The 24,809-nt window shown below is 39.9% G+C and overlaps 1 long non-coding RNA gene across 2 annotated transcripts; it reads right to left on the bottom strand.

The window, feature by feature from the left end:
* Window positions 1–5,308: 5,308 nt before the first annotated feature.
* On the bottom strand, window positions 5,309–8,266 carry LOC107799827 (uncharacterized). Of its 2 annotated transcripts, XR_001651224.2 has the most exons (5): window positions 8,083–8,264; window positions 7,841–7,925; window positions 7,583–7,709; window positions 6,773–6,832; window positions 5,309–5,547 (listed from the first exon to the last, which is right to left on the bottom strand). It is a non-coding gene; the product is annotated as an uncharacterized LOC107799827 (long non-coding RNA). The 2 variants fall into 2 exon arrangements; XR_001651223.2 differs by having other exon boundaries at window positions 6,773–7,709; window positions 8,083–8,266.
* Window positions 8,267–24,809: the final 16,543 nt, after the last annotated feature.

The following is a 24,809-nucleotide window of genomic DNA, read 5'->3' as shown; positions in this document are numbered from 1 at the left end:
AATGTGAGGAGAGCTACCAAAAGCTCAAGACAGTTTTGACTACAGCCCCAGTATTGGTATTACCTACAAGTTCAGGTTCTTATACTGTGTATTGTGACGCGTCACGTATTGGTCTCGGCTCAGTGTTTATGCAAGACGGTAGGGTGATTGCCTACGCATCCAGACAGTTAAAGGTGCATGAGAAGAATTATCCTGTACATGACCTTGAGTTAGCAGCTATTGTTCATGCCTTGAAGATTTGGCGGCATTATTTGTACGGTGTCCATTGTGAGGTCTACACCGATCACCGGAGTCTACAACATCTATTTAAACCGAAGGATCTTAATTTGCGACAGCGAAGATGGTTGGAGTTACTTAAGGATTATGATATCACCATTCTCTATCATCCTGGGAAGGCCAATGTAGTGGCTGATGCCTTGAGTCATAAGGTGGAGAGTTTGGGCAGCTTAGCATATTTACAGGTAGCAGAGAGGCCTTTAGCCTTGGATGTTCAGGCCTTGGCCAACCAGTTTGTTAGACTGGATGTTTCCGAGCAGAGTTGAGTTTTGGCTTGTGTGGTTTCTCAGTCTTCTCTTTATGATCGTATCAGGGAACGTCAGTATGATGACCCTCATATGCTTTTCCTTAAGGACACAATTCAGTACGGTGATGCCAAGGAAGTCGCAATTGGGGATGACCGTGTATTACATATGCAGGGCAGGCTATGTGTGCCTAATATAGAAGGTTTGTGTGAGTTAATTCTCTAGGAGGCTCACAGTTCGCAGTACTCCATTCATCCAGGTGCTGCAAAGATGTATCAGGACTTGAAACAACACTATTGGTGGATGCAGATGAAGAAAGACATAGTGGAATATGTAGCTTGGTGCCTAAATTGCCAGCAGGTGAAGTATGAGCATCAACGACCGGGTGGATTGCTTCAGAAGTTGGAAATTCCAGAATGGAAATGGGAACAGATCACTATGGATTTCGTTGTTGGACTCCCATGGACTCAGGGGAAATTCGATGCAGTTTGGGTGATTGTGGATAGATTGACCAAGTCAGCTCATTTCATTCATGTGATTACAACTTACTCTTCAGAGCAGCTGGCTCAGGTATATATTCGCGAGATTGTCAGACTTCACGGTGTACCTGTATCTATCATCTCTAACCGGGGTACACAGTTTACCTCATGGTTTTGGAGGGCTGTACAGCGAGAGTTGGGTACTCGTGTGGAGTTGAGTATAATATTTCACCCTCAGACGGACGGACAGTTCAAACGCACTATTCAGATACTGGAGGATATGCTCCATGCGTGCGTGATAGATTTTAGGAGTGCTTGGTATCAATTCTTAGCACTTACAGAGTTTTCTTACAACAACAGATACCAGTCAAGCATTTAGATGGCCCCATATGAGGCTTTGTATGGTAGGTGGTGCCGGTCCCAAGTGGGTTGGTTCGAACCTGGCGAGGCTAGACTATTGGGTACAGACTTGGTTCAGGATGCCTTGGAAAAGGTTAAGTTGATTTAGGATCGACTTCGTACAGCCCAGTATAGACAGAAGAGTTATACGGATCGGAAGGTTTGTGATGTTGCATTCATGGTTGGTGAGCGGGTATTGCTCCGGGTTTTGCCTATGAAGGGTGTGATGAGGTTTGGGAAGAAGGGCAAGTTGAGCCCTAGGTATATTAGGCCTTTTGAGATTCTTGAGAGAGTTGGAGATGTGGCTTACAGACTTGCACTACCATCTAGTCTCTCTGCAGTTCATCCGGTGTTCCATGTTTCTATGTTTCAAAAATTTCAAGGCGATCCGTCTCATGTGTTAGACTTCAGTTTGGTTCAGTTGCACAAGGATCTATCTTATTTTGAGGAACCAGTGGCTATTTTAGATAGGCAGGTTCGAAAGCTGAGGTCAAAGAACATTGCTTCCGTGAAGGTTCAGTGGAGGGGTCATCCGATCGAGGAGGTAACTTGGGAGACCGAGCATGATATGCGTTGCTGTTATCCACACTTATTCACCAGCTCAGGTACTTTTTCTAACTCCGTTCGAGGACGAACGTTTGTTTTAGAGGTGGAGAATGTGATGACCCAAAATATCATCTTTAAATTTAATAATTAATTCTGTGTTCTAAGACCTCGAAAAGCACTATTTATCATTTCTCGACTTGCGTGCGCAGTCCGTAAAATTTTTCGAAAAGTTTTTATGTGAAAAATGAATTAAAATGTGAATTAGAGCTTTAAAACTCAACTGAGTTGACTTTGGTCAACATTTTGAGCAAACGGACTCAGATCAGTATTTTGATAGTTCCGGTAGGTCCGTATCGTGATTTGGGACTTGGGCGTATGCCCGGAATCAATCTCCGAGGTACCTAGCCCGAGATATGGAATTTTGATGAAAAATTAAAAGTTTAAGTTCAAATAGTGACCGGATGTCGAATTATGTGCAAATGACCCCGGAATAGAATTTTGATGATTCCAACAGCTCCGTGTGGTGATTTTGGACTTAGGAGCTTGATCGGAATTTTATTTGAAAGTCCGTAGTGAAATTAGGCTTGAAATGGCTAAAATAGGAATTTAAAGTTTGAAAGTTTGACCGAGGAGTTGACTTTTTGATATCGGGATCAGAATCTAATTTCAAAAATTCTCATAGCTCTGTTATGTCATTTATGACTTGTATGCAAAATTTGAGGTCAATCGGACATGATTTGATAGATTTCGACATCGAATGTAGAAGTTGGAAATTCTTAAGTTTCATTTAGCTTGAATAGAGGTGTGATTTGTGATTTTAGTGTTGTTTGATGGGATTTGAGGTTTCAAATAGTTCGTATGATATTTTAGGACTTGTTGGTGTATTTGGTAGAGGTCCCGAGGGCCTCGGGTGAGTTTTAGATGGTTAACAGATCAAAAGTTGAACTTAAAATAGCTGTTGTAAATTTTCTCTTCTGTTGGAAATTCTGGGCTGTGATCGAGCCCAAGATCGAGGCAGCCCAATATCGAGACAGCCCAAAATCGAGGCAGCCCATGATCGAAGCCATGATCGAGCCCCATGATCGAAGTCATGATAGAAGCCATGATCGAGCCTCATGATCGAAGCCCCATGATCGAAGGCCAAGATTGAGGGTCATGATCGAGGGCCATGATCGAGGGTCATGATCGAGGGCTGCCTGGGCAGAATTATAAAGGAGGGCATTCGTCACATTCGCCATTTTTAACAAACTAGAGCTTGAGCAGAGGCGATATTTGATAGATTTTCAAGGAAAAGACATTGCGGTAAGTGATTCTAACTCAGATTTGGTCAATATACACGAATATATCATTATTTTTACCATTTAATTAGTGTTTTGAGATTGAAATTTGAGAAATTTTAGAAATCTCATAGAAATCGATTTTTGAGATTTTGGTGTCGATTCAGAGTCGGATTTGAGTAAAACTGGTATGGTTGGTCTCGTAATTGAATGAATTATCGGATTGTGTGAGTTTTGACCGGATTCCGAGACGTGGGTCCCACGGGCAATATTTGAGTTAATTTCGGATTTTATTGAAAAATATAGTATTTTCTTATGAAATTGATTCCTTTAATTTTTGTTGACTATATTGAATTAATTATGACTAGATTCGAGTCGATCGGAGTCAGAAAATCGAGGAAAATGCATACTACTTGATTAAATTGGAGCAAGTCGAGGTAAGTAACTTGTCTAACATTGTGTGGGAAAAATATTTCCTAGGATTGATAATTGTAATGTGTGAAAAGTCGTGTACACGAGGTGACAAGTGTGTACACGGGTTAAATGTGAAAGATTATGTTATTAAATTGTGTTGATCACTGTTGCGCATTAATTAAATTATCTTATCTTGTTATGTTCTTCTTCATTGATTTAATGTTTATATTTTAAATTTGCTTGACATTTTCCTGCTAGTTGTTTTATCTGTTTAGTTGAAACTTGATTTCTTTTATTTTGTGCATTATTTGAAGGGTAATTTTCTTTAAATCAAATATTATTAATATAAATTATTTGACATTTTAAATTTGGTATCCAAGCAATGTATTAAAATTTTGAAATATTATTTTGTTGAGTTATTTATTCCCGAATATTTTGTAAGATTTTTGTACTCGTTGTGACGGAGCCATGAGCTCTTTATTGTGAAAACATATTATTGATGATTTATTTTGGCATGAGCCGTGAGCTCTTTATTGTGGAGAAATATTGTTGTTGAATTATTTTGGCAAGTTAAATTATTTGAGCACTTGATGTGTAAATTGTGATATATTATGATATTGATACGCATGTGATGGTATAAGGTCTGGGTATTGAAATGCATGCGGTGAGATAAGAGTGGCATGATATGCGTGGCTAGTAGGGAAAACTACTAGAAGTCATGCGCTGTGATAAGGATGTCTAAAACGCGGGATGCTATTTCGGAAAAAATATTTTCTTTAAAATAAAATTGTGAAGGCTCCCGCGGTGAGATAAGGAAATGAGATATTGTAAATATTTTTATGATTCGAGGCGGTACCTCGTGAGTGCCCTTGTTGATATTGATTTATGGCCACAGTTGCCTTTAATTATTTGTTGTGATTTTCTTAAAGTTGAAAGGAAATTCTGTTTTGATTCCACGAAATATCATTTGCCATTATTTGTATAATTAAATGGTGACATACTACTTGATTCATTTTCATTATCATTTTATTTTATTATATTATTAAATATTTTACCATGCCATTATTATTTTTTAATATGGCCTAACCTGACCTCGTCACTGCTCTACCGAGGTTAGGCTTGGCACTTACTGGGTACCGCTGTGGTGTACTCATACTACGCTTCTGTACATCTTTTTGTGCAGATCCACGTACTTCTTACCAGCCCAGATATCAGTGAGTACCTGTGCACGGAGACTTTGAGGTATATCTGCCAGCGTCCGCAGACTCCGGAGTCCCCTTCTATTATTTTTATGTTGCTTCCTTATTTTTTTTAGACTTTGTTATATAGAGACATTGAGGATAAATTCTTAGAAGCTTGTGACTTATTTCTACCGGGTTTTGGGAGTTGAAATTGTTTGAATTATAGTTTATTTATTTCAGATATTTATTATTATTTTGCATTGATAGGCTTACCTAGTCTTAGAGACTAGGTGCCATCACGACATCATACGGAGGGAATTTAGGGTCGTGACATTATTGTTGCAAAAAATGAGCATATTTACCAACAATATTTGTTGTGGTGAAACAATTGGCGGCAAAGTTAGTTATTGATCTATTATCATGGCTTTTGGAAATAATTGCTATTGTGTTTATGAATTACCTTTTGCCAACAATAATTTCACAAATGTATATATAAAATAATAAATTTTATATGTATATAAATGTCAATACATAAAATTGATACACAAGTATGTACTCACTATAACTAAATCTTCTAAAATGTATGCTTTTACTTGCAAAAAGAACAAAAGCATCATATACCAAGGTTATTAAATTCTAATCTAATAATTCCAAAAATAAATCTTCTTCCAACAACTTGTTGTACTGCATGAACCATATTTCCAGCAATGAGGATTTAAGCATGTCCATCCTACAAAAGAAGATAAATATCTTTATATTTTGATAAAAGAAAGTTGTAAAGTACAAAACTACAATTAACAAAGAAAAAGAGGAAATCAGATATGCTTATTGTCCACTTACTAAACATTGCAATTATTTCATCACTCAAAATGTTACATATTACAGAATTGTTGAATAGAAACATTCAACTAAAAAGAAAACTGAATATAAGTTGCAAAATTATCAGTTCAAGAGAAATACTCCAAATAGAATTGAATAAATTGAGTTGTAAATCTTTCAAAAATTCCACATCGAAGCTGAATACTTCCCCAAACAAAGTTGTTGCACCAGAACCTACTAAATACTCCGAAGATACAATATTATAGTCAAAACAAAATACTATACAAATATTTATTCAAGTAAATAGACTCATTTGTGCATACAACCAAGATATTTACTTTTTTCATGAAAAATAAAGTTACTTAGCATGACTTGTAGACTTTACTCATCCTCTTCTTCTAAAATATAGCACTATAAGATCAACAAGTATAAATAGTAGCAAGAATATGAAGGCCGTAAAACAGAGTAGAGGAAATGAAACATACAATTCACTATATGACCTGGTTCTATCAATTTCAATCTCTTCCATAGTTTTTCCAATTCATTGACAAAATCAAGAATCCTCAAATAAACTTAATTAGTTGTGCATTTGGAATTACACAGCAGGTCCAACTCTACTAGAAACATGTACAATAGCCATGCCATAATCATAATTATAGGCTACAAGAAATATTGGACCACATAAGGGAAAAAGAGATGCATTCAGTAATGGATAGTGTTAGAACATAAACAATAACCTTCTTCCTTGAGTTTCCACCTAGGCTGCCTAACATAAAGAAGGGTAAAGGTAGGACATGATTTGAAATATTTAACTAATATTTCTATGTGATTAGAGAACAATCCACTCAAGCTGCAACAAAAAGAACCAAGTTCTCTATAGATAAAATTTGTAAAGAGTAATTTCTTTCTTTATACTAAGTAAAAATCTTTTTCTCAAAACAAGTCCCGGTGAATGCAATGAGAAGGAAATTGACTAAGTGACCTTTAGTACTATGACCTGTTGCATTTTGTACAGCTCTCTCTTTGCATATCGAATGTTTCATTTTTTATTGGTTAACTCATGAATATTTTTTGCATGTGTTTAAATCCCTACTGCACATTAAACAATAAAGGTTTCTATTAAAGCAAAGAATTACCTATTTTTCTACAACTCACGTTTCACTGCATTAGCAAGAGTTTTTCTCTCCGCACTTGCGCTATCCACGGAAAAAAGGAGGCAAATATAATTAGTAGTACAGATAATTCAAGAGCAATTATACACAAATATACAAGTGGAACTACTAATCGGCACTAGCAGCTTATAAAAAAGTAGTGAATGAATGATAATTGGTAGTACAAATAAGGCTTTACGGATGCACGACACAAAAATTTATAATTTATTCTTGAAATCCCTGTAATATTGGAAAGAGTTTTTTCTTCTAGTGTTTTACTCACTTGTAATTACTATAGCACTTTGACCAAAAAAAATACTACATCACTTCCTTAGTGCTAGCTTTATAATACAATTGTTTTTCTCTAAAAATGATTTACTTCTTGAACCTCAAACTTCTTTAGTGCAAGACACTAAGATTTATCAATAAACTAAGGAACAGAAAGGTCACTATAGTTTTAATTTTAACAAGGCAACTAATTCTCTTAAGCTTCTAGTTAAAACCACAATAATTATTAGATTTTACCGAATTTTTTTAGAGAACAAATAACACCTAATCTCACAAAATATCCAATCACTTAGAACCCGAAATGTCTATTGAAACCAGAGATACAGATACAACATCTTCCTCAAGATGAACGATAGTAATACTCACATCACTAAGTGTAAATATTTTCACTCTGCGTTTCCATCACTAGTGAGGATAAAATCAGTACGATTGAAATATATTAAGTCAATTTTCAAACATATATAGATGCTAAAGAAACGAATATAGACAAAGCAGAAACTAACTTACAGTGAGATGTGGGAATCAAAGTAACACAATCAAAGAGAGACTTGCATCCGCAAAGCCAGAAATAGCCTATTCTTTAGGAGCATTACAACCCAAAAAATATAGCCAAAGCATATGCCAAAATCTACATCTATCCCAATTCCAAAAAGCACAAATATACCACATAAAAAATAATTACAGTCACTATCTGCTTGTGAATCTTCAATCAATAGAAAGGAAGGTAGTATTTTAAAAAAAAAAAGGTAAAATAGAAATACCAACCGAATAAGACATGAGACCATTGATTAGAATTGGAATGGAGCTATAAGTACTAATGTGAATGAATCACACTATCTTTGTTTAGAACCTGCAAAAAAAAAATGGTTTATTTGATGCCCAAGTTTTTGCTTTGAGAAAGCGTCGACCCTGGTTAGGACCTCCTAACTAAAAACATACAATTGAAGCATTCAAGGAATTGAAACCCTAAACTAGAAACAACTAAAACTAGAGATGAAGGAGCTTACAATTTTAAGCCATAGCCGCACTACTAAAAGATAAGGTTGTCGCTCATTTGAACCTTGTAACTCAAAAGCACGAGCCGAAGGGTTGAACGAATTGGTAAAGATGAAAGCCAAAATAAAAATAAAAAGGGGGAGTGATTCGGGGATAAAAGGGAGGGACGTTTGGCGCGTTTGTTTTTGCTAAAAATTGAGAAAGAATTAAATATTGTTTAGGCCACATGTCAAACAAACTGTTAAGAAAAATAAGTATTTTACCAACAAGAAAATGCTTTTGGCAACACTGACAATTTATTGTTGACAATTTATTTATATTTTAAAATCATTATATTACCCAAAAAGTTATGGCAACAAAATTAAAACATTAGCCAACGAGAAATTTTTTGTAAGTTAACGTTCTATGATATAGCAACAACTAAATAGAGTTGTTGCTATTTATTAATATTTAGCAACAATATCATTGTTGTTGCTAAAAAGTTATTGCAAATTATATACTTTCTTGTAGTGTTTAATAATTGTCTTAATCTTATGAATAACAATATTTTTGTCTAAAATTGCTAAGTGATTTTTTATTATGCTCTCACTTGGTTTAATATGATTTCTTTGCCTATCCTTTTATAATGTATAGATGATATAATATATAATATATGATATATAGATACCTCCTTTAATATAACATAGATAATATAGATTTTTTATGTCACGACCCAAATTCTCCCTCCGTGAGATGTCGTAACGGCACCTAGTCTCTACGACTAGGTAACCTTAACACTTGCGAAATAATATTAATGAAAGCATAAATTTAACAACTAACTGCAACAGACAATTAAATAGTTGATATAAGTGTCGCTCGGCATGTACAATAACCAACTCTCGAATATACACAAAATATCCCCAAGACCCGGAACATCATAAGTCACAAGCTTCTAAGTATTTGTCTAACTGCTGCTAGACATCAGTAACGAGAAAAGGTAAAGGAGGAACAACATAAAAGGGATAGAGGGGGACTCCAAGGTCTGTGAACGCGGGCAGAAATACCTTGAAATCTCCGGAGCAGCAACAAGTACGCAACTAATAGCGGGACTTGTAGAAGGTACCTGGATCTGCACACGAAATATGTGCAAAAGAGTAGCATGAGTACACCTCAACGGTACCTAGTAAGTGCCAAGCCTAACCTCGGTCGAGTAGTGACGAGATCAGGTCAGGGACCTACTGGTATATATAAATTAAATAATACAAAATAACAATATCGCAGTTTAATAAGAGACTGAAATTTATCAAAAAGGAAATTAAGAAGAATAAAGTACAACACACAGGGGTAAAACAGCAGGGGATCTCTCGAGATACCGTCTCGTGGTCCTAAAAGTAAATGTGCAAGGAGAGATCTCCCGGGATACCGTCTCGTAGTCCCAAAGTAAATATACAGGGGGATATCTCGGGACACCGTCCCGTAGTCCTAAAGTAAATATGTAGGGGATCTCTCGGGATACCGTCCCATAGTCCCAAATTAAATACGCAGCTCAAAACAATGGAAATAACAGGTACAACAAGAAAATCCTACAATTTAGACTAAGTACACATCAAGGAAGATCAGGAAAACTTCCACTAAGCATGTTGCACAGAGTTCAGATAAGCATTTAAGACAAGTAGACATGCGATTTTAGGTTAAACAGGGTAACTACACATGCTAGTATAACTCAATTAAGATGAAACAGGTTATTACTTAGTAAAAATCGGGTTTTACAACAAATAACCCATGTACGCACTCGTCACCTCACGTACACGGCGATCACATATCACATCAGTACCAAATCCTAAGGGGAGTTCCCCAACACAAGGTTAGGCAAGTCACTTACCTCGAACCAATCTCAATCAATCGGTAACAATGCCTTTTCCACGATTTTCTGATTCTGAATGGCCCAAATCTAGACAAAAGTAATTACATACCATAAATACAACTATAAGAAACTAATCTAATTAATAAAATCAAGGCTTAAGCAAGCATTTAGAAAATCGTCCCAAAAGGTCGACCCGGGCCCACGTCACGGGATAGGGTAAAAGTCATAAAATATGAACACTCATTCACTCACGAGTTTACTCGTACCAAAATTATCCAAATCCAATATTAAAATCCAAATCAAATCTCAAAAACATAGTTGAAGAACTTTAAAACTTTTTCCCAAATTTCTCAACCCAAATCCTCAATTAAATGATGAAATCAACTATAGATTAGTGGAATATAACCATAAATGAGTTAAGAATAATTACCTAAAAGCTTCCTCTAACAATCTCCCAAATTATGCCCCAAATTCGAGCGCTAAAAGTCCCAAAATTGAAAATGGGATAAAACCCTCGAACTTGCCCTTTTCTGCCCAGTCGCACCTGCGACACCGCACCTGCGGAATTTCCATCGCAGGTGAGGATTCCACTTAAATTCAAATATTCCACTTTTGCGGACCAGGACTCGCACCTGCGGGCCCACTTCTGCAGAGGACCTTCCGCTTCGGCGACTCTGCCCCAGGTCGCCACTTTCCGCTTCTGCGGTCACTCTTACGCATCTGCGGATGCACAGATGCGGCTCCCGTTTCACACTTGTTCCCCCAGCTGGGCCAATCTAGCCTCGCACCTACAGCCACACGCTCGCTCTTGCGAGTCCGTATATGCAGCCAACCCCACCGCAGGTGCGGTGACACCAGAACAACAGTGCTTCAGCAATTCTTCCAACTCCCAATTTGGTCCGTTAACCACACGGAATCCACCCGAGGCCTACGGGACCTCAACCAAACATACCAACAAGTCCTAAAGTATCATACAAACTTAGGCAAGCCCTCAAATCACATCAAACAATGCTAAAAATACGAATCACCCTCCAGTTCAAACTTAATGAACTTTGAAACTTCAAACTCCTACAACCGATGCCTAAACCTATCAAATCACTTCCGATTGACCCTAAATTATGCACACAAGTCATAATTGACATTTCGAACTTACTCCATCTTCTGTAATCGGAATCCGACCCTGATATCAAAAAGTCCACTTCCGGTCCAAATCTGCAAAAATTCAATTTATACCATTTCAAGACTAATTCAGCTACAGACCTCAAAAACATAATCCGGATGCACTCCTAAGTCCAAAATCACCAAACAGAGCTAACAAAACTGACAAAACTCCATTCCGGAGTCGTCTTCACACAGTTCCAACCACAGTCAAAATCCTAGAACTTAAGCTTCCATTTTAGGGATTAAGTGTCCTAAATCACTCCGAAACCATAAACAAAACCTCCCGGCAAGTCACATAAGCAGAAAAAGATACGGGGAAAGCAGTTAATAGGGGATCAGGTCTATTACTCTCAAAATGACCGGCCGGGTCGTTACATCCTCCCCCTCTTAAAATAATCGTTCATACTCAAACGAGCATAGAGACATACCTGAAGTGGTGAAAAGATATGGATAACGGCTGCGTATATCATGCTCGGTCTCCCAAGTTGCCTCATCGACCGGCTGACCCCTCCACTGAACCTTCACTGAAGTAATGCTCTTTGACCTCGGCTTTCGAACCTGCCTGTCCATAATAGCCACCGGTTCCTCAACATAAGATAAATCCTCGTCCAACTGGACTGAGCTGATATCCAACACATGAGATGGATCACTGTGATACTTTCGGAGCATAGAGACATGGAATACCGGATGAACTCCTGCTAGACCGGGAGGTAAGGCAAGCTCATAAGCAACCTCCCCAACTTGCCGCAACACCTCGAATGGACCAATAAACCTTGGGCTCAGCTTGCCCTTCTTCCCGAACCTCACAACACCATTCATAGGCGAAACCTAGAGCAAGACCCACTTTCAAGCCATGAATGCAACATCGTGAACCTTCCGATCGCATAACTCTTCTGACTGGACTAGGCTGTGCGAAGTCGATCCTAAATTACTTTTACCTTCTCCAAAGCATCCTGAACAAATTCTGTGCTCAATAGCCTAGTCTCACCCGGTTCGAACTAACCCACCGGAGACCGACATCGTCTACCATACAATGTCTCATATGGTGCAATCTGAATGCTTGACAAAAAACTATTGGTGTAGGCAAACTCTTCAAGTCGTAAGAACTGATCCCAAGTACCTCCCAACTCCATCACACACACATGGAGCATATCCTCTAGTATCTGAATAGTGCGCTCGGACTGTCCGTCCGTCTGATGGTGAAATGTTGTGCTCAACTAAACTCGAGTACCTAACACATATTGTATGGCTCTCCAAAACCGTGATGTAAGTTGCGTACCCCGGTCAGAGATGATAGATACCGGCACACCATGAAGCCTGATATAAACTCGAGCCAGCTGCTCGGAAGAATAAGTAGTCATCACAGAAATGAAATGAATTGACTTGGTCAGCCTGTCTACAATCACTCAAACTGCATCAAACTTTCGTTGAGTCCGTGGAAGCCCAACAACAAAATCCATAGTGATCCGCTCCCGTTTCCACTCCAGAATCTCTAACTTCTGAAGCAACCCACCTGGCTGCTGATGCTTATACTTCACCTGCTGGAAATGTAGACACCGGGCTACATATTCCACTATGTCCTTCTTCATTATCCTCCAATAATAATGCTGCTTCAAGTCCTGATACATCTTCGCGACACCCGGATGAATAGAGTACCGCGAACTGTGAGCCTCCTGGAGAATCAACTCACGCAATCCGTCTACATTGGGCACACATAGCATGTCCTGCATCCTCAATGCACCATCATCTCCAATAGTGACCTCCTTAGCATCACCGTGCTAAACCGTGTCCTTAAGGACGAGCATATGGGGGTCATCTTACTGACGCTCCCTGATACGACCATAAAGAGAAGACTGGGAGACTACACAAGCCAAAACTCATCTCGGCTAATAAATATCCAATCTAACAAACTGGTTGGCTAAGGCCGGAATATCCAATGCCAATGGCCTCTCTGCTGCTGGTAGATATGCTAAGCTCCCCAAACTCTCCGCCCTGTGACTCAGGGCATCGGCCACCACATTGACCTTCCCGGGATGGTAGAGAATAGTGATGTCATAATCCTTAAGCATCTCTAACCACATCCGCTGATGCAAGGTAAGATCCTTTTGCTTGAACAGATGTTGCAAACTCCGGTGATCAGTGTAGATCTCACAAGGGACACCGTACAAATAGTGCCGCCAAATCTTTAAGGCACGAACAATAGCTGATAACTCAAGGTCGTGGACATGATACTTCTTTTCATGTACCTTCAGTTGTCTTCATGCGTAGACAATCACCCTACGGTCCTGCATCAACACTATTACATATCATAATATACAATATAAGACCTCGAACCTGTAGGAAATACCAATACCGGGGCCGTAGTCAAAGCTGTCTTGAGCTTTTGAAAGCTCTCTTCACACTCCTCTGTCCATCTGAATGGAGCACCCTTCTGTGTCAGCCTAGTCTTAGGTGCTGCAATAGATGGGAAACCTTCTACAAATCGACGGTAATACCCCCGCCAACCTAAGGAAACTCCGGATCTCCGTAGCTGATGACGGTCTGGGCCAACTCTGCACTACTTCCACTTTCTTCGGATTCACTTTGATCCCCTCACTCGACACTACGTGACCCAAAAATGCTACTGAGTCTAACCAGAACTCACACTTTGAAATTTTTGCATATAACCTCTTTTCTCTGAAGGTTTGAAGCACAGTCCTCAGGTGCTGCTCACGATCCCCCCGACTCCGGGAGTACACTAGAATGTCGTCAATAAACACAATGATAAACGAGTCAAGATAGGTCCGGAATACACTGTGCATCAAATGCATAAATGCTGCTGGGGCGTTGGCAACCCAAATGACATCACAAGGAACTCGTAATGACCGTACCGAGTCCTGAAAGCAGTCTTCGGGATATCTGGCTCCCGAATTTTCAACTGATGATAACCTGAATGTAAGTCAATCTTGGAATACACTATGTCACCCTATAACTGATCAAATAATTCATCAATACGAGGCAATGGATACCTGTTCTTCATTGTAACTTTGTTCAACTGGTGATAATCAATGTACATACGCATAGAACCATCCTTCTACTTCACAAATAAGATTGGGGCACCCCAAGGTAACACACTAGGCCAAATGAAGCCCTTATCAAGTAATTACTGTAACTGTTCCTTCAACTCCTTCAACTCAGGAGGAGCCATAAGATATGGAGGAATAGAGATGGATTGAGTTCCCGGCAACAAATCAATACCAAAGTCGATATCTTTGTAGGGCGGCATGCCTGGAAGATCTGCTGGAAATACATCAGGAAAATCCCTCACTATTGGGACTGACTCAACTGTAGGGGTATCAATACTGACATCTCTCACATAAGCTAGATACGCGGCATAACCCTTCTCAACCATTCGTTGAGCTTTAATAAATGAACTAACTCAGCTGGAAGTATAATCTAAGGTACTTCTCCACTTTAACCGCGGTAATCCTTGAATAGACAACGTCACAGTCTTGGCGTGACAATCAAGAGTAGCATAATGGGGTGACAACCAGTCCATGCCTAAAATAATATCAAAATCTACCATACTGAGCAATAATAGATCGGTTCTGGTCTCAAAACCACTAAGAACAACCAAACACGATCGATACACACGGTCAACAACAATAGAATCTCCCACAGGTGTAGACACATAAACATGAGAACTCAAGGAATCACGAGATATGCCCAAATACATGACAAAATAACATGACACATAGGAATATGTAGAGCCTATATCAAATAAAATTGATACATCTATATGATAGACCGGAATACTACCTGTAATAACAACGTCAGAAGCAACTACCTTTGTACGAGCAGGAAGAGAATAATATCGGGCCTGGCCTCCCCCTCTAGGGTGACCTCTACCTCCCCGACCTCCACCTCGAGCTGGCTAAGCAGGTGGAGTGGTAGCTGCTGCTGTAATCATAGCCTGAGGACCGGTGGAGCACATGGTGTCTGAGAAGTCTATAGAGGTGCACCCCTCCTAGGTCTGGGGTAATCCCTTACCATATGGCGAGTGTCGCCACACTCAAAACAAGCTCTCGGAGGGCATGGCTGTTGTGGTTGGCTCGGGCCAAGTTTGCTGGATTGACCGCTGAAAGCACCCATGCATGAGGTACACTAGATACTGGCGGTGCATAATACGACTCCTAGGGCCTTGTAGTAGCCGGAATACCACTGGCGGCTGGAAGTGCTGAATGAACATAGCGACTCACACAACCCCTACCATGTCAAACTGCAGCCGTGTCACGAGTACCAGTATAAGTGCCCGACTCTCGAGACCTCTTGGCCTTCCTCTCCTCTCTCTCTCGAGCAAGCATGCCCTCTACTCTCCTAGCAATACTCACGACCTGTTGGTACGAAATATTCATCTCCAACTCTCGGGCCATGCTAATCCTGATGCTGGGATGGAGCCCCTTGATAAACCGACGAACCCTCTCTCGAACTGTAGCAACCAAGACCGGTGCATGTCTAGCCAAATCACTGAAACAAACTGCATACTCTGACACAGTGATAGCACCCTAGCGCAACTGCTCAAAGGTGGAGTGTCATGCATCTATGAGGCTCTAGGGAACATACTCCCTCAAAAACATATCCGAGAATTGAGTCCAAGTAAGTGCAGCTACCTCAGCCGGACTTTCCAACTCATAAGTACGCAACCACTGATAGGCTGCTCCTCTAAGATGTAACACAGTGAAAGAAACCCCACTCGACTCAGTTACGCCCATAGTATGGAGGATACGGTGGCAATCCTTAAGAGAACCCTAGGTATCCTCTAACGCCAAACCACTAAAAGTAGGAGGGTGCTACTTCTGGTACCTCTCGAGCCTATGCTGCTCCTCTTCAGAAACTGCTGCCCCTACCCTTAAGCTGAACTGGGGCTACTGGCGACACCTATATAACCTTTGGAATCTGATCGACCTGAACCCATTGCATGGGGTATGAGCAGCGAAAGTCTGTACACTTCCCCTGAATTGAGATGTGGTAGGAGCAAGGGGAATCAACCGTACCTGATCTAGAGTATCGAACATGCTCAGGAACTGTGCAAGGGTCTCCTAGAGAGCTGGTGCAATGACAGGCATCTCGGGTGCCTGCGCTCCGACTGGAGCTACTGGTGGCTCCTTTATAGTGGCTTGTGCAGGTGCTCTGGCTGCACTACGTGGACGTCCTAGGACTCTACCCCGGCCCCGGCCTCTCGCGGCTCTAGCAGGGGCACGGGTACCTGGTCATCTGATCCGGCTGTATGTGTCTTCACCATTTGTGAGAGAATAGAAGACAGAGGTTTAGAATTTCGAAGTCAACAGTTTCGCATGACAAGGATTCAAAAGAAGTGAAATTTTCCTAACAGTTCCATAGCCTCCCGAAGATAAGTACAAACATCTCCATACCGATCCGGGAGACTCTACTAAACCTGCTTGTGACTCACGACACCTATGAACCTAGACCTCTGATACCAAAATGTCATGACCCAAATACTCCCTCCGTGAGATGCCGTGATGGCACCTAGTCTCTACGCCTATGTAAGCGTAACACTTGCGGAATAATAAAAATGAAAGCATAAATTTAACAACTAACTGCAACAAATAATTAAATAATTGATATAAGTGCCACTCGACATGTACAATAACCAACTCTCGAATATACACAGAATTTCTTCAAGACCCGGAACATCATAAGTCACAAGCTTCTATGAATTTGTCTAACTATTTCTATACATCAGTAAATAGAAGAAGTAAATGAGGAACAACATAAAAGCGATAGAGGGGGACTCTGAGGTCTGCGGACGCGGGAATATGTACCTTGAAGTCTCCGGAGCAGGCAAGTACGCAACTAATAGCGGGGCTGGTAGGAGGTACCTGGATATGCACACAAAACATGTACAGAAGAGTAGCATGAGTTCACCATAATGGTACCCAGTAAGTACCAAGCCTAACCTCGGTCGAGTAGTGACGAGGTCAGGTCAGGGCCCTATTGGTATATATAAATTAAATAAGGCAAAATAAAAATATTGCAGTGTAATAAGAGACTGAAAGTTAACAAAAAAGAAATCACAGAAGAACAGTATAGTACACAGGGGTAAAACAATAGGGGATCTCTCGAGATACCGTCTCGTAGTCCCAAAAATAAATGTGCGGGAGGGGGGGGGGGGGGGTCTCCCGGGATACCGTCCCAGAGTCCCAAAGTAAATATGCAGGGGGATCCCCCAGGATACTGCCCCATAGTCCCAAAGTAAATATGCACGGGGGATCTCCCGGGAGACTGTCCCGTAGTCCCAAAGTAAATTTGCAGGGGGATCTCCCGGGATACCGTCTCGTAGTCCCAAAGTAAATACGCACATCAAAACAATGGAAATAATAGGTAGGCAAGAAAATCCTACAGTTTAGTAAAAATCAGGTTTTACAAGTTATTACTTAGTAAAAATCAGGTTTTACAACAAATAACCCATGAACGCAGTCGTCGCCTCACGTACATGACGATCTTATATCACATCAGTACCAAATCCCCAGGGGAGTTCCCCCACACAAGGTTAGGCAAGCGATTTACCTCAAACCAAGCTCAATCAATCGGTAACAATGCTGTTTCCACTATTTTCCGACTCCGAATGGCCCAAATCTAGCCAAAAACAATTACATACCTTATTTACAACTATAAGAAACTAATCTAATTAATGAAATCAAGGCTTAAGCCAGAAATTAGAAAATCTAAATGTCGACCCGGGCCCACATCTCGGGATCGGGTAAAATTCTCAAAATATGAACACTCATTCACTCACGAGTTCACTCGTACCAAAATTATCCAAATACGATATCAAAATCCAAATCAAAACTCAAAAACTTAGTTGAAGAACTTTCCAATTTTTTCCCGAATTTCTCAACCCAAATCCTCAACTAAATGATGAAATCAACTATAGATTAGTGGAATATAACCATAAATGAGATAACAATCGTTACCCAAAAGCTTCCTCTGAAAATCTTCCAAATTATCGCCCAATTCCGAGCTCTCAAAGTCCCAAAATTGAAAATGGGATAAAACCCTCGAACTTGGCCCTTTTCTGCCCAGTGATTCCGCTTCTATGGGCTTCCAGTCACACATGCGATGCCGCACCTGCGGGCACACGCTCATTCCTGCGAGTCCGCATCTGCGGCCAACCCCACCGCAGGTGTGGTGACACCAGAACATCAGTGCTTCAGCAATTCTTCTAACTTCTAATTTGGTCCGTCAACCACCCGAAATCCACCCGAGGCCCTCGGGACCTCAACCAAATATACCAATAATTCTTAAAAAATAATATGATCTTAGTCAAGCACTCAAATCACATCAAACGATGCTAAAAACATGAATCACCTTCTAGTTCAAACATAATGAACTTTGAAACTTTAAACTCGTACAACCGATGCTGAAACCTATCAAATCACGTCCGATTGACCTCAAATTTTGCACACAAGTCATAATTGACATTATGAACCTACTCCAACTTCTGGAATCAGAATCCGACCCCGATATCAAAAAGTCCATTTGCGGTCAAAATCTCCAAAAATTCAATTTTCGCCATTTCAAGCCTAATTCAGCTACATACCTCCAAAACACGATCCGGACGTGCTCCTAAGTTCAAAATCACCCAACGGAGCTAATGGAACCGGCAAAACTCCATTCAAGAGTCGTCTTCACACAGTTCCAACCACGGCCAAAATCCTAGAACTTAAGCTTCCGTAAATTACTCCGAAACCACAAATAAAACCTTTCGGCAAGTCACATAAGCAGAAAAAGATATGGGAAAAGCAGTAAATAAGGGATCGGGGCTATAACTCTCAAAACGACCAGGTGGGTCGTTACATCTTACTTCGTCCAATATAAATATTTTTATTATTATTTTGTATAAAATGTATCAATATTTTCATTATCTTTTTCTACATTATATCGAATAAGTAATTAGACTTTTCTTCTATTTTATTTTTGATATAAAGTTTTGATTTGTATATTTTTTTATTATGTTGCTCTTAATTATTTCTAATTCAAATTATAATTTTCTTCTATATTTAAATTCAAATTCAAAAAGAGTAACTAATTATTAATAATAAATAATGCATAATTTATTTATTTTTTAAATGTAAATTAAAAAAGCTAACTATTACCTAACCTAACTAATTTTGTCCTAAAATTGTCAAGTGAATTTTTATTATGTTGCCACTTTGCTTACTATGGTGTCATTACCTCTCCTACTATATATAGATAGATTATATGGAATAAGCAATTAGACTTTTCTTTTATTTTGTTTTCAATATAAAGTTTTGATTTTTATATTTTTTACTATGTTGCTTGTAAGTATTTGAATTTCAAATTAGACTTTTCTTCTATATTTAAATTCAAATTCACAAATGATAATTAATTATTAATAATAAATAATGCATGTTTTTTTTTAAAAATTAAATCAAAAAAGAAACTAATTATTACCTAACCTAACTAACTTGGTCCTAAAATTGCCAAGTGGCTTGTTATTGCCACATGGCACATGTCACGACCCCAATATTTCCCCCGTAGGATGTCGTGATGGCACCTAGTCTTAGCGACTAGGTAAGCCTAACATGTGCTAAAATAATAACCATATTTATCTAACGACTGACCAATACGAAATAGAAATCTCCATACAAAACTTACAATTCCAAAACTGGTAGTACAAGTCATAAGCTCTACTGAGTTTGAGTCTCCACAACAAGATTCAAACAGCTAGCTAGCGATGGACTGACTCCGAAATATCTGGATCTGCACAAAAATATGCAGAAGCGTAGTTTGAGTATACCACAGCGGGACCCAGTAAGTATCAAGACTAACCTCAGTGGGGTAGTGACGAAGGGAAGTCAAGACACCTATTGGACTAAATAACCTGGACAAGTATAGGTGTAGAACAAACAGAGTACGATTTCTCTACAAAACTACGCGTAATGACAACAAAAATATAGTACTTGCAGTAGGAAATATAAGCAACAATTAGAAGTAGGACACAACAAGTAATAACACAGTAGAGTAAGCGGAACACAGTTTAAATCCAATGAAAACAAATAATGGAAAGACAAGTAACAACTCGATAAGAATAACCGCTTTCACACCAGGTTGATCCAATAATCTCCACGAGGTACCAAACCTCAAAATAGTCACAATTCACGGGTCCCAATTCGTGAACCCTAATCACTTGTGTCACGACCCGGATTTTCTACTGTCGGGATCGTGATGGCGCCTAAAATTTCACTTACTAGGCAAGCCAACGTTAGAATAGTTCATCCATTTTTAACAGTTTGAATTAAATAATGCGAAATAACTGAATAAATGATATAATCTGAAGTATAAATGTGGAAGCTAAGACTGCCAAATATCTACTACAAATCCCTGAACCTGGTGTCACAAGTGCATGAGCTACTAAAATAATGCATACAAGGGTTTGAAATAAATACAGAGTTGTCTAAATGAAAATACATAGCCTAATAAAAGGAAGAGAAGGGGACTCCAGGAGCTGCGGGAACTGAGCAGCTGTACCTCAAGTCTTCGTACGCTGTCTGACCCGAGCTCACTGATAACCGCTACTGGGATCGACTCACAAATCTGCACAAGAAGTGCAGAGTATAGTATGAGTAAAACCGAGCCCATGTACTCTATAAGTGCCGAGCCTAACCTCGACGAATTAGTAACGAGGCTAAGGCGGGTCACCTATACTACAACCTGTACATAGTATATAATAACGGAAGAAATGGAAATACGGAACACGATAAGACAGTCAACTGAAAATAATGACTACAGCCTCAAGAAATAAACCAGTGTCCTTCAGAATTACCAATCCTTAGCATTTCAAATGAGAAAACCGAAAACCAAACATAGCTCAAGAAATGGAAACACATAGGTTGTTTCGGCACGCAACCCGATCCCACCGTATAACACAGAATCCTCCCATATTTCACTGTAATAACATCAACAACAGAGATTTTATATATATATATATATATATATATATATATATATATATATATATATATATCATACAACAGAGATATATATATATATATATATATATATATATATATATATATGGTGGCGCGCAACCCTATCCCACCATATATCAATATCAGTATCATAATTCACCCTTATTTCACTATATCAATCCACCCTTATTCCACCTGTTGTGGCGTGCAACCCAATCCCACTATACAGTACTCGTTCACCCTTATTCCACCATGTCAATCCACCCTTATTCCACCTGTTGCGGTGTGCAACCCGATTCCACCATATCAGTACCAAATACCCAATGTGCACAGTCAAATTAATAATACAAACCACGAAAACCTTTACGATCAATAAATACCATGCTGAACCATAACGAAAAACCTCGTACAACACAGGAAGCTACATAGGTAATACTACACAGCGTGACCAAACCAGTAGTTGACAATTAGAAGGTGCAAGTAAGTCAGATTAAGCAAATAGCAGGGTATCACGAAACTATGAAAAGAGCTAACATCATTAACAGGAGAGGATATTGATTAACAGGTAGCAGTTATGCATGGAAAGCATTTAGAGCATATAACATATAAGACATGGATGGAAATAATTAAGGAAAAGTAGAAAATCAGGGAAAACAGCAAATTCGGCGATGTATAAGTACTCGTCACCTTGCATATACTCTGCTCATATGAAAATCACATAGCATATAGTATGACGGTTCCTAATTCCCTCAAGTCAAGGTTAGACACAACACTTACCTCACTCCAAAAGACCACTCAAAGCTCAACCACAGCTTTGCCTTTCAAACAAGCCTCCGAATCAACAATATCTAGCAAATTACCAACAAAACAATTCAAAATAAGCCTTAGGAATCACCCATGATTGCAAAAGATTCAATTTAGGTCAATATTGAAAAAGTCAACAAAAGTCAACTCCCGGTCTTGCTTAGTCCAAAGCCGAAATTCAGACCAAAGCCGGATAACCCATTCACCCTCGATCTCGATTATGTAATTTGTTTTGGAATCTGTTCTCAATTTGAGGTCTAAATCCGAATTTTACAAAAATCCATAATTCAACCCAAACCCCCAAATTCCCACCATGAAAACACTAGATTTTAGGTTCAAACTTGTGAAATGTAATGAAAGATTGAAAGAAAATAGGTTAGGATCACTTACCAATGATTTGGGGAAGAAGGGTGCTTGGGAAAATCGCCCCTATGGTTTTCTTGTTTTGAAAATTTGAAGAATGAGTGAAAATTCCCTTTTTATAGCTATTTGATCAGTCGCAGGTGTCATATTTGCGAACCTACAAATGCGAAGAGTGACCAGTCCTGCTGCCTTCGCAAATGCGATCATAATGTTCGCAAATGCGGACCTTTGTTGATTGCAAATGCGACCCCAATTTTGCAATTGCGAAAGTCCTCCCCCAGCCCACTGCTCGCTAATGCGATGTTTCCTTCGCAAATGCTTTGTGAGCCAGACCTCGCAAATGCGAAGTATGCAGAACTGATGCAGCGACTGTGTTTTTTCTAAGTTCAATTCACTCCGTAGCCTAGCCGAAACTCACCTGATCCCTCGAGGCTCCAAACCAAACATGCACACAAATCCAAAAATATCATACGAACTAGCTCGCGCGATCAAATCGCCAAAATAACACCTAGAATTACCAATTGAACACCAAATCAAATGAAATTTACAAGAAAACTTTAAAACTTATATTTTCAAAACCAGACGTCCGAATCACGTCAAACCAACTCTGCTTCTCACCAAATTTGACAGGCAAGTCATAAATATAGTAATGGACCTGTACCGGGCTCCGAAACCAAAACACGTACCCGGTATCAACAAGACCAAACATCAGTCAATTCCTAAAATCATTAAGCTTTCAAACTTTCAATTTTCAACAAAAATTAAAAACTCGAGCTAGGGACATCCGAATTCGATTCCGAGCATACGTCCAGGTCCCAAATTACGATACGGACCTACCATGACCGTCAAAACACGGATTCGGGTCCGTTTTCTTAAAACATTGATCGAAGTCAACTCAAATGAATTTTTAAGGCAAGAATTCTTATATTTATCAGTTTTTAACCTATAAGCCTTTCAAAAAAACACTCAGACTGTGCATGCAAATCGAGGAAGGCTAAAATAGCATTTTAAGGCTTCGAAACACCGAATAAGGTTCTAATATATAAGATGACATATTGGGTCATCATATTCTCCACCTCTAAAACAATAGTTCATCCTCGAACGGACATAGAAAAGTACCTGGGCTGGTGAAAAAGTGTGGATATCTACTCCGCATGTCCGGCTCGGACTCCCAAGTAGCTGCCTCGACGGGCTGACCTCTCCACTGCACTCGAACTGAAGGATAACTCTTGGACCTCAACTGACGAACTTGCCGGGCTAGAATAGCTACCGGCTCCTCCTTGTAAGTCAAATCCTTATCCAACTAGACAGAGCTGAAATCTAGCACATGGGATAGATCACCGTGATACTTCCGGAGCATGGACACATGGAATACCAGATGAACTGCTCACAAACTAGGTGGCAATGCGAGCTTGTTAGCCACCTCACCCACTCTATAAAGAATCTCAAAAGGTCCGATATACCTAGGGCTCAACTTGCCCTTCTTTCCAAACCTCATTACACCCTTCATGGGTGATACCCGGAGCAACACTCTCTCTCCGACTATGAATGCAACATCACGAACTCTACGGTTGGCATAACGCTTCTGCATGGACTGAGTTGTGTGAAGTCTATCCTGAATAATCTTGAACTTATCCAAGGCATCTTGTACCAAATCTATACCCAATATCCGAGCCTCCCCCGGATCAAACCACCCAACTGGCGATCCGCACCGCCTACCATATAATGCCTTATACGGAGCCATCTGAATGCTCAATTGGTAGATGTTGTTGTAGGCAAACTCCGCAAGCGGCAAGAACTGATCCCCAGAGCCTCCGAAGTCTGTAACACAAGCGCGAAGCATATGCTCCAATATTTGAATGGTGCGCTCAGACTGCCCGTCTGTCTGAGGATGGAATGTTCTGCTCAACTTAGCCTGCGTGCAAAATCACATTGTACTGCCCTCCAGAAGTGTGAGGTAAACTGCGTACCTCGATCAGAAATGATAGACGCGGGCACTCCATGAAGACGGAAGATCTCACGGATGTAAATCTCAGCCAACCGCTCTGCGGAGTAGGTAACTGCCACATGAATGAAATGTGCTGACTTGCTCAGCCTTTCCACAATGACCCAAGCTGCATCGAACTTCCTCTAAGTCTGTGGGAGTCCAACAACGAAATCCATAGTGATAGTATGATGCTCATACTTTACTTGCTGATAATTTCGACACCGAGCTACATATGCAACTATGTCCGTCTTTATCCTCCTCCACTAATAATGCTTCCGCAAGTCCTGATACATCTTGGCAGCACCCAGATGAATAGAATACTAGGAACTGTGGGCCTCCTTAAGAATCAACTCACGAAGTCTATCTATATTAGGTATACAAACACTCCCCTGCATCCTCAAAAACTCCATCATCTCCAACGGTAAGCTGCTGGGCATCACCGTGCCGCACTGTGTCCCTAAGGACAAGTAAATGAGGGTCATCATACTGTCACTCCCTGATGCGCTTAAAAAAGGAAGACCAAACGACTGTACAAGCTAGAACATGACTAGGCTCAGAAACATCCAACCTAACGAACTTATTGGCCAA

Source organism: Nicotiana tabacum, chromosome 14, assembly GCF_000715075.1.
Source record: "Nicotiana tabacum cultivar K326 chromosome 14, ASM71507v2, whole genome shotgun sequence".
Classification (NCBI taxonomy): Eukaryota; Viridiplantae; Streptophyta; class Magnoliopsida; order Solanales; family Solanaceae; genus Nicotiana; species Nicotiana tabacum.
The sequence above is the reverse complement of the archived record's forward strand: the minus strand, read 5'-3'. Positions and strand labels throughout refer to the sequence as shown.